The sequence below is a fragment of the Gossypium raimondii genome, chromosome 9 (genome assembly GCF_025698545.1).
Source record: "Gossypium raimondii isolate GPD5lz chromosome 9, ASM2569854v1, whole genome shotgun sequence".
Lineage (NCBI taxonomy): Eukaryota > Viridiplantae > Streptophyta > Magnoliopsida > Malvales > Malvaceae > Gossypium > Gossypium raimondii.
Window position 1 is genome coordinate 35,406,203 of NC_068573.1, and position 12,308 is coordinate 35,418,510.

Sequence of the window (12,308 nt, forward strand, 5' to 3'; positions counted from 1 at the left end):
TGTAAATCGATAAAAACTGAAAAGTCAAAAATGACGACGTTCGATGCCACATGAGCGTACGAACGCTCGTGGGGTAATCTGAGCCCACGAAACATGGTGCTTGACTGTAGAGGCCGCCATGAGCATTCTTATGGGCTTAGGCCGAAATGGGCCACGTTGGTCCAAAATGGGCTGTATGGACCAATGAGCTCGTGGGCCCCACACGGATGAAATCCACGAACTGTGGCGAATACTAAACTAGGCTATGTAGATCTCATAGCCGTGGTGAAGTCTAGGCTGAACGGGCCACACGAGCGTGTGAGCCCACTTGGGATGAGTAATGGGTCTTGGGCCCATTTACACTGTTATGACCATTTAAGTTGCCTGAGTCACTCTATGCGACTGCGGACCTTTCGAGAGGTCGATATATGACCGAAATACCCCCATAGGGTAAAATAACCGAAATACCCCATAGAGTAAAATGACCGAAGTATCCCAATAGGGTAAAATAACCGAAATAATCTCACAGGATAAAATGACCGAAATACCCCCATATGGTAAAATGATCGAAATACCCTCATAGGGTAAAATGACTGTTATACCCCTAGGAGATAAAATGACTGTTATAGCCTTGTCTTATATATGACTGAATTGCTCTATGATATGTATGACTATGATTGAGCATGACATTTTGCATACACGTATGATATTATGTCACGACATGTTGCATGGGGTTGGGTTGTTATATTTGGAGGAAGTGTACTATACTGATAAGGTCGCACGGGCCGCTCAAGACAACTGTGAACCTACTGGTGGCTTTGCAACATATACTGTTACTGGCAGCTTTGCTGCGATACTATTACTGGCAGCTTTGCTATGATATTGGTGTGTTGGCTGGGTGGGTCAATTTTATCCCCATATGGTGTGTTGGTGGTACGGAGTGGTGTGTTGGCTGGATTGGGATGGGTTCTATTATTACACTGCATTGTTACTGTATTGGGCTAAGGCCTACACTGATTATGTATTAGGCTAAGGCCCACACTGATTCTATATTGGGATAAGACCCACACTATTACTGTATTAGGCTAAGGCCCTATAATGGCCTAAATTCAAGGTTATCGGAACAGTCATTTCGTAGCCACAAATCTGATTTAAAGATAAATTTATTTTAATATTTTTGCATGAATATTGATATGATAGGAAATTTGTATGAAAATATAGATAGAAGAATTTTACCGATTTAGTGGTTAGTTAGAAAAAGAAATTATTGAAAAAATTGGGTAAAAACAAGGTACCGAGACCTCGATCTCGTAAAATCGAGTCAAAAATATTTTTATAAATATTTATGAAATGTTATTAATATGGTATTAAAATTTCGTTAGAAAATTTTAATATTTGGGTAGTCAATTAAGTGAAAATGACTAAATTGAAAAAGGTGTAAAAGTTACTAGAAGGATTAAATAGTTCAATTGTTAAATGAGGAGGGACATAAATTGCAAATAACCCTAAAAAGAGATATTTTGGGCGGCATAAGCTGAGAAAAATCAGGAGAATTGGTGAAATAATGGTAAAATGGGAAAATAACAAATTTTGCTAACATAAAAATGGGACCAAGTTGGAATATCTAGAATTCTTTTCATATTTTCTTCATTATCATCAGCCAAAAAATGTCCTAGGGGTTTATTCAAGCTGGTACTTCATAATTTTTGCACCAAGTGAGTTAATCCTTGCCTTTTTCTTGTAATTTTTGTGTTTCTAAGACTTTTACAACTAGGTCCTATTACTAAATTCATTAGTTTTTAATTTTATGAATGAAATTGAAAGTTGATATGAATATGTGCTGGAATTTTATGATGAAATAGCATGAAATTGAAGCTTTAATTTGTTTATGAGATGATTTTATTAGGTAATTTCAATAGAAATTGATTTGTAGGACCTAATAGTGAAAAAGTTTGGAATTAAAGTCTAGTGATAAAATTATGATTTCCAAAGGTTATAAAGTAGTTTAAAGTGATAGAATAAAGTGTTAATTGAGAAAAATAAGCTCAATTGAGAGGTTAATTGAGAATGGATGAAATTATCATTTATTGAAAGCTTAGGGGAAAAATGGTAATTAACATCATGCACTAAAACAATTTTGGACAGCAGCAGTAGTCTAACTTTGAAAAATCACCGAAAATTGTAGAGATCGAATTAGAGGATGAATAAAATATGAAATTAAATCTTATTGAGTTTATAAAAGAAACGATGTAAGCAATGTAATTGTAAATCATGAGATATAGTAGATTTTGTGAGACAAGGTCAGAATGAATTCGGGTTCCCCTATTCTCACTTTGGAAAATCATTAAAAAATTGGAGAAAAATAATTAGGGGCTTAAATTTATATGTTTAAAATCCTTAATGAGTCTATTTTCAAAAGAAACAAACGAGAACATCATCCGAATTCTGTACAATGAGATAATTAATTTTTAGTGAAGAGGGGTCGAAACTGTCGAACAGTGAAACAGGGGAAACTTTAAAGAATAAACTGTACTTATTGGCTAAACCAAAAATTTTATGGTAAGAAGATATGTGAGTCTAGTTTTGGGCAAAATTAGCGGATCTTAATTTGGAGTTTCGTAGCTCAAGATATAAATAATTTAGTGACTATGACTCAATGAGACAGCTTTGAATGCACTATAAATCATAATGGAATTATAGAGAATGTTACATATGAACATGAAATGTATTAGATTAATGATTAAATTTATTTATTTAGATCTAGAAAATTCAAATACGAAGCTAGATCGAGGAAAAGAAAAAGTTTAGGATTAGTAGATTTTTGTTTACGAACAAGTATCGAGGTAATTTCGTGTAACTTGAATTATATTCTTAAATGCTTGAAATGTTTGTTATTGATGTGAATATGATTTAAATGTTCATTGTACGAAAATTGATGAAACATTGATATATTTGATAAAAAGGGGGAAGAAACCCCTGTTGAATGGAAGGAAAATTCGATGGATCTTTGAAAAGGAGTTGACGGTAAAAAGGATCTAGCTCGGACGGGTGATCTTATCCTGATATAGTCCTCCTGAAGAATATGTGAAAAATGGATTTAGCCCAGACGGGTAATCCGAATTAGGGTCTGAATTTAGCCTGTACTGGTAATTCAGATCCAAGCTCATTAGAGTAATTGTCATTGCGAGATTTAGCTTTGGTGGTACTCGACAATACTCTATGAGTTTATATTCTGAGGATTTAGCTGGATTGGTAATCCCGCTGTAAGGATGAGGTTCGCGGGAGTGTGCTCTCTGAAATGGAAATGTGCGCACATGAATATGAATTGACGGACCCGGATTTGCACACTAAAGTGTACCTCTGAAAATCCATCGAAATTTCGAGAAATTCAACATGATAAATATGGAAAAATAACAAGGGAATGGAAATCATGGTATTGATGAGCTCATCAATCATGGTATGTATATTATTGATACATGAAAATTATTGAACTAACTTGAATGTTGAGTTTGTGCATGTTAAGGGAATAATGCATTGAATGGATGTATGAATGTTTATTGCATTGTATTGAAAATATTAGGTAAGTATAATTCTTATTACATGAGCTTACTAAGCACAAAGTGCTTACCCTATTTCTTTTTCCCCTATTTTGTAGTGTTAAGAGCTCGGAGGTCGGATTCGGTCAGAGACGCATCACACTATCAACCTCAAGATCTCGGCATATAAAGAAACTCTATTTTGGAAATAAATGGCATGTATAAGCTAATAAAGTAAATGTTACTGTGAAATGAATGTAAGGTTAGCCATTTGTATGGGTAACAAATTTTGGTTTTGGTATGTGATGAGGTTATCTTATGAATACGTTAAATCTATCTTGAAAATATGTTGAAATGGATTGGTTGTGTTGAATTGGTATCGGTTTAAAATTGCATAGAAGATTAGATATTTATAAAGAGGTTATATTGAGTTCAAAAAAAATATTTGGGATTTTGCGAAAAATTTCTTATGGTTTCGATTTAATCCCGGTTTGGTCCCGATGTATGTTTTGGGCTTCGAAGGCCCATCCAAAGGACGTCATGACATGTTTCGATAAATGAATAGTATTTAACTCGTAATAACTAAAAATTTATTCGGTAAAATCTAGTAATGCCTCATACCCTATTTCGACGACGAATACGAGTAGGGGGTATTACAGGCCCACACTATTACTGTATTGGGCTAAGGCCCACACTGTACTGTCACTGAATAGGGCTTAGGCCCAGACTATTACTGCATGCTATTTACTAAATGACTGATAGGGGATTACACACTGAGTTTTCGTAAACTCACCCTTTCTTTTATTTACTTACAGGAAATCCTCAGCCATAGACGATTTGGTGCTGTGAGGGACTCGGAGGTGGCCACACTACTGCAGTTGTTTATTACTAGTTTTTATTTAAATTTAAAGTTTGTGTTGGGTTTGTTCATGTAATAAGGGCCTTTTAGGTTTGTTTAAGTTTTTAATTAGGCTTTTGCTTATTTACTTTAAATTGCTAGTTTAGGGAAGACGAATTTTCAAAATAATAATTGTTTTCAAAGTCACGAACTTTAAACAATTGGAGTTTTCAAATGCTTCCGCGTTTTAAAAATAACTATTATAACAGTAGCAGATAACAAGGCAAACATTTTAACTAGATGATTGTTAAATAATACTAAAGAGGTTTAAAGCTTAGCAACGTTTATTTTCCAACAAGACAAATTTGCAAACGACACTCCAATGTGACACGCCAGATTTGGCCATAACGTCTAGGCTGGGTTTGGGGTGTTACAGAAAGCAACATCATGTGTCTCATAAGATGTTGCAATAGGTCACCACAAAAAGTCCACTAAAGCTTCTTCACAAGTACTTTATGGGGCCAAGCAAAGAGAAAGCCTTAGATGTTAAAGGTATGTGTATCTATGTTGACAATATTTTATGATTTATATAAGTTACAATTTTAAGGTAAAATTATAAACATATAGATTTTTAAGAGGTTGCACATCAGGTTGGTGAAAGAGAAAGGTTGTTTATAAGCAAATTTCTTAAGTTTTATTGCCTTTTGTGATCTAGATGGAATCAAGCATTGCTTTCTAGTAGAAGTAGAAGTTAAGTATGAAGAAAATTATGATGCCATTGAAGCTATTCTCACTCAAAGGATTCGAACCACATGGGCAAAAAGTAAAGAAATTCAAAACTTCAAAATTTAGTAATACATATGATTTACAATTGGTTGTTGTGTGTAATTAGATGTCTTCTCATCACTACACATCTTTTGGAAAAGTGTTCACGTATTATTGCACAAAATAGGTACATTGTGTATTTTTTATCTTAATTTTATTATTTTTTATCAAATATATAGTCATGTAAAAACCAAGAATGTTAACACTAATTTGTCTTTTCAATCACTTATCTTTTAAATGTTGATAAAAAAATGAATATTATAACCAAGGAAGATTATTTTGAGTCTCTTACTTAAGACATCAAGCTCTTTGACAAGCTTATGTGAAGGACACGACTCATCACACTAATGAATTTATTTTGTAAGTAGAGATGACTACTTAACCTATTTAAACTCATGTTGCAACAAGTGTCTCAACTCCAACTTTGTACGTTTCTTAAATGGGTAGTACACTTAGCATTTGGAACCTAATCTTTGTTTTCTCAATGCAAGACTCAATAAAATCAACAAGAGGAGGAATCTAGTCCTTCAATACAATGTAGATATGAAAAGTGCAATAATCTAACCTTTCTAACTATAGATTTTTTCCAAAAAGTAGGAGAAATAAGGTAAGGGTCTTATATGTGTAAGAGGAATTGGTTGTTTAAGGGAGTTAGCTAGAGTTGGTTTGTTTCGAAAGGAGCACAAAAGCTGCATATTTTGTTGATACATGTTTTTGTTTGACTTTGATGACTTTGTATATGTTTTAAGATGTTGGTTTGTAATGACTTAATATCTACTCTACATACTACTTGGTTGAAATTGATAGGAGAATGTTTATTTTGATTCATGTGTTCATTATTTTGTTGGGCATTAAAGATTTTATTTTATTTTTTGCAAATTTTTGACAAAAATAAAAAAGGAGGAGAACGTTAACGCAAATAATTGTTGCACAAATTGTTGGAACATGTCCGAACAATAGGTATTGATCAATAATCTAATTTTGTATTTCATGTGTTGATAATTTTTACATGGATTAATGAAACAAACAAAACAACAAAATAATGAGTTAATTATTTGAAAAATGAAACTAGAAACTACGAGAGTCCATGCTATATGAAGAGAATTTTAAATGAAAGGATTATCAAAGCTACACATAAAGGACTGCTCGTTAAAGATAAAGACAACATCTTAACCCTATTTTAATGACACTAGATTGATCAATTTATTAAAACTATGCATGCATTATCTATTTATAGTGAGCTTAATTCTTTAGTTTTTTTTATCAAGCTAAATAAGAACCATATAATTCATGGCTAATCACATCTTTATAAGAGTGAATTATTGTAATTTAGGCAAATGATTACAACTCTCAATAGAATGAGCTAATCAAAGGAATCACATCTTTATAAGTGTGAATCATTGTAGTTTAGGAGAATGATTACAACTCTCAATAGAAGGAGCTAATCAAAGGAAAGGATTCATACTATAAGTGTGATTGTAAGGGTGCAAATTTTTATTCATGGGTCGAGCTTAAATAATTATTTGTACTATGTTTTAGTAATGGATTTATCTTAGGACGAAACCCCTACAAACATAAGTTTTATATCGAATTGCACAGACCATTGCTAATTGTTGGGGTTTTGTTATTGCTCGTTCCATGTCTTTTTAGAACGAAATTAAAATTTTGCATGCTCCATCAAAATGGTCCATGGAAAAGTTTTAGCCAACTATTTGTGGCCTACAAAAGTGTGTCATTTTTTACAAAATAATAAATATGGTTCGACTAGAACTCTAAGTCCCCAACCGTCCCTATTGCAAGGCTATGGGATTATTGGATAATGATTGAATTTTTATCCTTATCACTTTATTTAATGAAGAATTAATTAAGAGATAATTATCATATTTTCCCGATGGATTTTACAAGGATTTATTTGTTGGTTATAGGAGATTATCTTGCTGGTATTTTAGCCTGTAAATAGGTATCACTTTCTCTTGGTGCTACACGGCTTGGAGAGCTAGAAATTTACAACACTTTCAATCAACTTTTGCTTTTTTTCTTTTTGTTTTGCTGATTGTTGGTGAAAACTCTTGAGTGGAGTTTAAAGTTGTTTTTTATGTATGTTGAGTGAACTATTGTTCTCTATTGGGGTTGCATGAACTTGCCTTGTAAGGGGTTATGGGCTTTAGCCAATAGAGGTAAACGATTATGGTTGTTTGATTTGGTGAACGAATAAGAGTATAGCCTGAGCAAGGCTCCACAAATGTTGGCACATTGTGTCTGAACTGCGTAAACAAATATTGGTTTTTTCGTTTCTTCTTTCTTTTCTTTATTTCCTCACATGTTTTGTTGTCGTTCTATTTATCGTTACAATGAATTCTGAGCTTAGTTAAATTTATCATTTTTGTAGACTAATCTTTTTCACTAATGTTGTTCTTATGTTTATTTTATTATTTATTATCATAGTTAATTATAACAAATACATATAGTACATCTCAAGTTTATTCCAAATGCACTTTCAATATTAATTAATAAAATTAATGAGATTTAAAGTAAAAATGTTTCTAGGTTTGCATAATCTAAACTCAAATTTTGTAAATTTTAGAAGGATCAAGGTCTTGTCGTCCATCTTATTTTCAATGTTGCACTTGGATATGCAAAAATGTTTAGTGGATGGAATATAAAAAAAAGATCTTTTAATATTAATTATGTTAAGGCAAATTTTGAAAGTGGTTTATGGGAGAGTCCACTTCGATCAACACTGTGCTAGAAACATAATTTGCCTTATTTGTGGCATGCTTGACCAAAATATTTTGATGATTTACTTGTCTTTTTTTGAGGATTTTGTGCAAACAATTTTGTGTTTATCATTAGAGAAGATATTGAATGAAGAAAGATTACTTTTCAAGGATTCTTATGTAATCTACTTACCCTTTATATTGATATATGTAATCCAAGAATATATAAGCTGACTTTATGATCTTTTGTATCATTATATTAAGGTCAATTGATATGATGATATTTGAGTAGATCAAGATGAAGTAAAACTTACTTTCTGAAGATGGATTTGTGCTCTACACATGGAAGGCTTGAACAAAGAGATTTTATTATTGAGGCAAGTGATTTTAAAATGGTTGTCGAAGTGCCACCAGAAGTGGTCATTGTAGTCAGGCACTTTGACTAGCAACATAACTTATCTTATTTGGAGTTGAAAACTTTTTAACAAATCACTTGAGTCATGATTTAAATTATTTTTTGGACATGTGCAGGCCCATACTTTAAGATCCGTCTTGTGGAGCAACAAATCTTTGAAGATTGAAAAAATAATTTGGCATTTCATTAATATAGATCATATTAGTGATCAGACTCTTTATATTCATTCAGTATATGAACAATGTCAAAACCTTTCCTAATTTTTTTGGTCAAAACCTGGGTATTCACCACCGGCAACAGTGACTAATCTTCTTGCCACGGGTGTTCTCCAAAGAGGTAAATAGCTGGCCATGAAATGTACTCTATTCCCATAAGTAGAGATCAAACCCCCAACCACATGGTTAAGAGATGAGGTGAGTAATCACTACACCGCACATCATGATTAAAACCTTTCCTTATTTAATTATATATTAAATGAACGCAAATCCTCTGCGCCAAGCGCTTGCCCCCACTGTGCCCTCATATATATATATATATATATATATTAAAATTCCATTAATATGAGTTTTGTATTAATAAAAAAAGTTAATTTCTAGTTTAATACTGTAGATTTAATTTAAGAATTCATCTTGTAAAAATCCAATGTATTAGATTATTTATAATTTTTCTATAAAGTAAAATATATGTATGATAGAGGATTTAAGTTTTTATTTTTATCTATTAGTACAATTTATTATTTTTATTTCTTATCAATTTTAATTCTTTTAAAATTAATATAAATTTTAATTTTAATTAAAGTTTATAAAATATATGAGGGGAGCAGAGAGTGACAGGCGCTTTGAGGAGAGGATTTTCATTTATATTAAATGGTCATACTCTTTAAATGAAATATTTTTATTTCTGTATTATATTAAATGTTTAAGAATTTTCCAAGGATCAAATTTGATATTTGAGTCCACCATAAGTCCTTTGAACACTCTACTAGAAATTTAGTCTGTAATAGCCCAATTTTGCCAAACTCAACCCAAACTAAACCAAAAAACCAAAAAAAAAAAAATAAGTAAAAATAAAGTCCATTATTAAAGTCGATTTACAAAAACCTTAAGGCCCATTATCTTAAAAATTTTTGGAAACCCTAGGGTTATTTGCGCCGTAGCCTCCGCCTCTGCCTCATCAGTGAGTTTGTCGCCCAAGGTCTAACTCTTTCAGCAAAATGGCAAGGCAGGGCTCCCCAACGCCGTTGACCTTGCCATGGACGCTTGCAAAAAGAAAACACAAGGACAAAAGTGCAACTCGCAAAGAACAGCAGAAAAGAAAAAGAAAAATAATAGTCTAATGTAAGACATTCGGCTATAAAAGCCATAACAACCATGTAATTTTTTTACAGACACAAGCAATCGAAATATAAGAAAATCGAATACAAAAAAGGTGATTCTTCTATTTTTATTTTTCGAAATAAATTTAGGAAATAATAAAAAGAGCTTTTTTTACTTGTTTCAGTCGTTGGTGAGACCCATCTTCGACTCGAGAAGCCTCGGAGTCCCTTTAGGGCTCCGTTGAGGGCCTCGTTGGAAGGGGCCAATTTTACCAAGCTTTTGGCAATTTTAACCCCAAAACGGGTTTCCTTGTAAAAAAGGGGACCATAAGGGGGTTTTGAAAATTTTCTGGCCACCGGAGGCGGCGGTCACCGGCCGTGGCGGAGCTACGGTGGCTCCCATTGCCGGCCTAAGGAAAACTTCAGAGAAAAAAAAAAGGAGAAAGGAGATTTTTTAAAAAAACAAAGGGAAAATGAATTTTTTTGGAAAATTTTAACTTAAATAGGGCACTGGAACAACGTCGTTTTGGCCTGGTTTCATAAATCCCAAAACGACATCGTTTTGGGCATGATCTGCCAACCCGACCCACCTTTTGGATCTGCGCGTTTTCTTAAAAAATGGTCTAATTTCCTTTTTAGTACTTCCGCTTTTAAACTTTCTTGCAATCTCGCCCTATGTTATTTTTATTTTGTTTTATGTTTACCCTTTTATTTTATTTTCTTATTATTTAGTCCCCCGACCTAGCATATACTTGCCAAAGGAACGATGCGTTTAATGGGTTGGGAATAATTTCCCATTTGGTCCCTATTCTTTTTCGCATATTCTATTTTGGTCTGTTATTCTGCCCTATTAATTTTTTTTATTTTTTTATTATAATTTATGCTTTTAATTTCATTTAAATTCCAATTCAATCCTTCATTTTTTAATTTCACCCTTTTATAAATTATTTATTTATTATTATTTTACCCTTTTAATACTTAAAATTTACGATTATTTATATTTCTTTTTTTATTGTGCATTTTTGCCCTTATTATTATTATTATTATTATTATTATTATTATTATTATTATTATTATTATTATTATTTCATTATTCACATTAATATCATGATAGTAATCATGACATCATATAGTTGTTATTACCATAAATTGATGTTTTACTTTCATCATATTTACATTATTGCTACTCACTAGCATGGCACTTTTATTTTACCTTTTATGTGTTTTCTCTTATTCATTTATTTATTTATTATTCTAATATCATGTTATTTTACCCATCACTATTTTACTTTATTTTGTTAATTATCATGTCATCATGTTAAAATATATTTATTCATTTTTTTACACCATGTCTAAACAAATTAAATATATATCGTTTTAAGAAGTTACCTTCGTTCTATCTAACGTATAAGAAACATTTGAAAACCAAGACAATGTTCATTATTTTTGGAATTAGAGAAGTCGTGCTCCTAACTTACGGAGTATGGCCTCTTTCTAAAACCGAAATAATTGAATATCCATTTTAAAAATGGAAAAACGAGATTTAAGCAATAATTAAATGGTGATTATTCTTGTTTTCGAGGATTTAAAGCACCGTGTCCTAACTTACGGGGCATGATCTTTTCTTCTCGATTAACTTGAAATAAGACATTTTCATAAAAATTAATTTAGTTAAGCGATATTTTAATAAAAAAACATCATGCAAAGAGGGATCGTATTTTAAATTCTCTTCAAATTTTTAATTCTCGACATTAAGACATCAATTAATCGATTAGGTACCAATTTTGAGCGTTATGAGAGTGTTAATCCTTTCTCATACATAACTGACTTCCGAACCCGTTTTTCGGATTTTTGTAGACCAAAAATAATTTTAATAAATCTAACATTTTATTAATATGACCAAACTTTGAGGTGATCCAATCGTACCTAAATAATAAGGATTGGTGGCGACTCCATTTTCATTTTTTTTAAAAAGTCGATTACCAAAAAAGATTTCGACATAGTCTATAACACTACCTATTTTAAGCTAATAACAAAATTATTATAATACCAAAGTTTTGGTTCAATCTCTATTAACCTCACCTCTACTCTTAATTATAAAATGTAGGCATGGTGATTTATTTGACTTTCTAATTTTATAAAAATAATTATTTTAGTTTTTCATTTAATTTTTCTTTTTTTATCTCTTGAATTTTTATTATTTTATCAAATCACGAATAGAAAAATTAACATATGTTAACTTTGTTGATGTGACATATATGTGGATACTATATTAATTTAAAAATTCAAAAATTATAAAAATCATTTAAAATTAAAAAGTATTAAAATTAATAAAATATATATAATATATTTTAATTTTAAAAAATTAATTAATTACTAACGCTGCATACACGTGAATTGCTAAGAGAATACAAGTTTAAGAACTTAAAAAAAGCGAAAAAATAAAATAATTAATTAAAATATAGAATTTGGTTAATGATGTAAACAAAATCATGACCACAAATATCCATTATCTTATTCATTTAATTTTTCATTTATTCTTGATTGTGTATGCCCACAGAAAAGGGTGTATGGTGGAATCATAAGTCATGAAACAGTAAGTAAAGGATAGGTTACTTTATGGTGGAATCATTAGTCATAAAGCATGATAATAATTAATTAGGACGATGCATATGTTAAATCC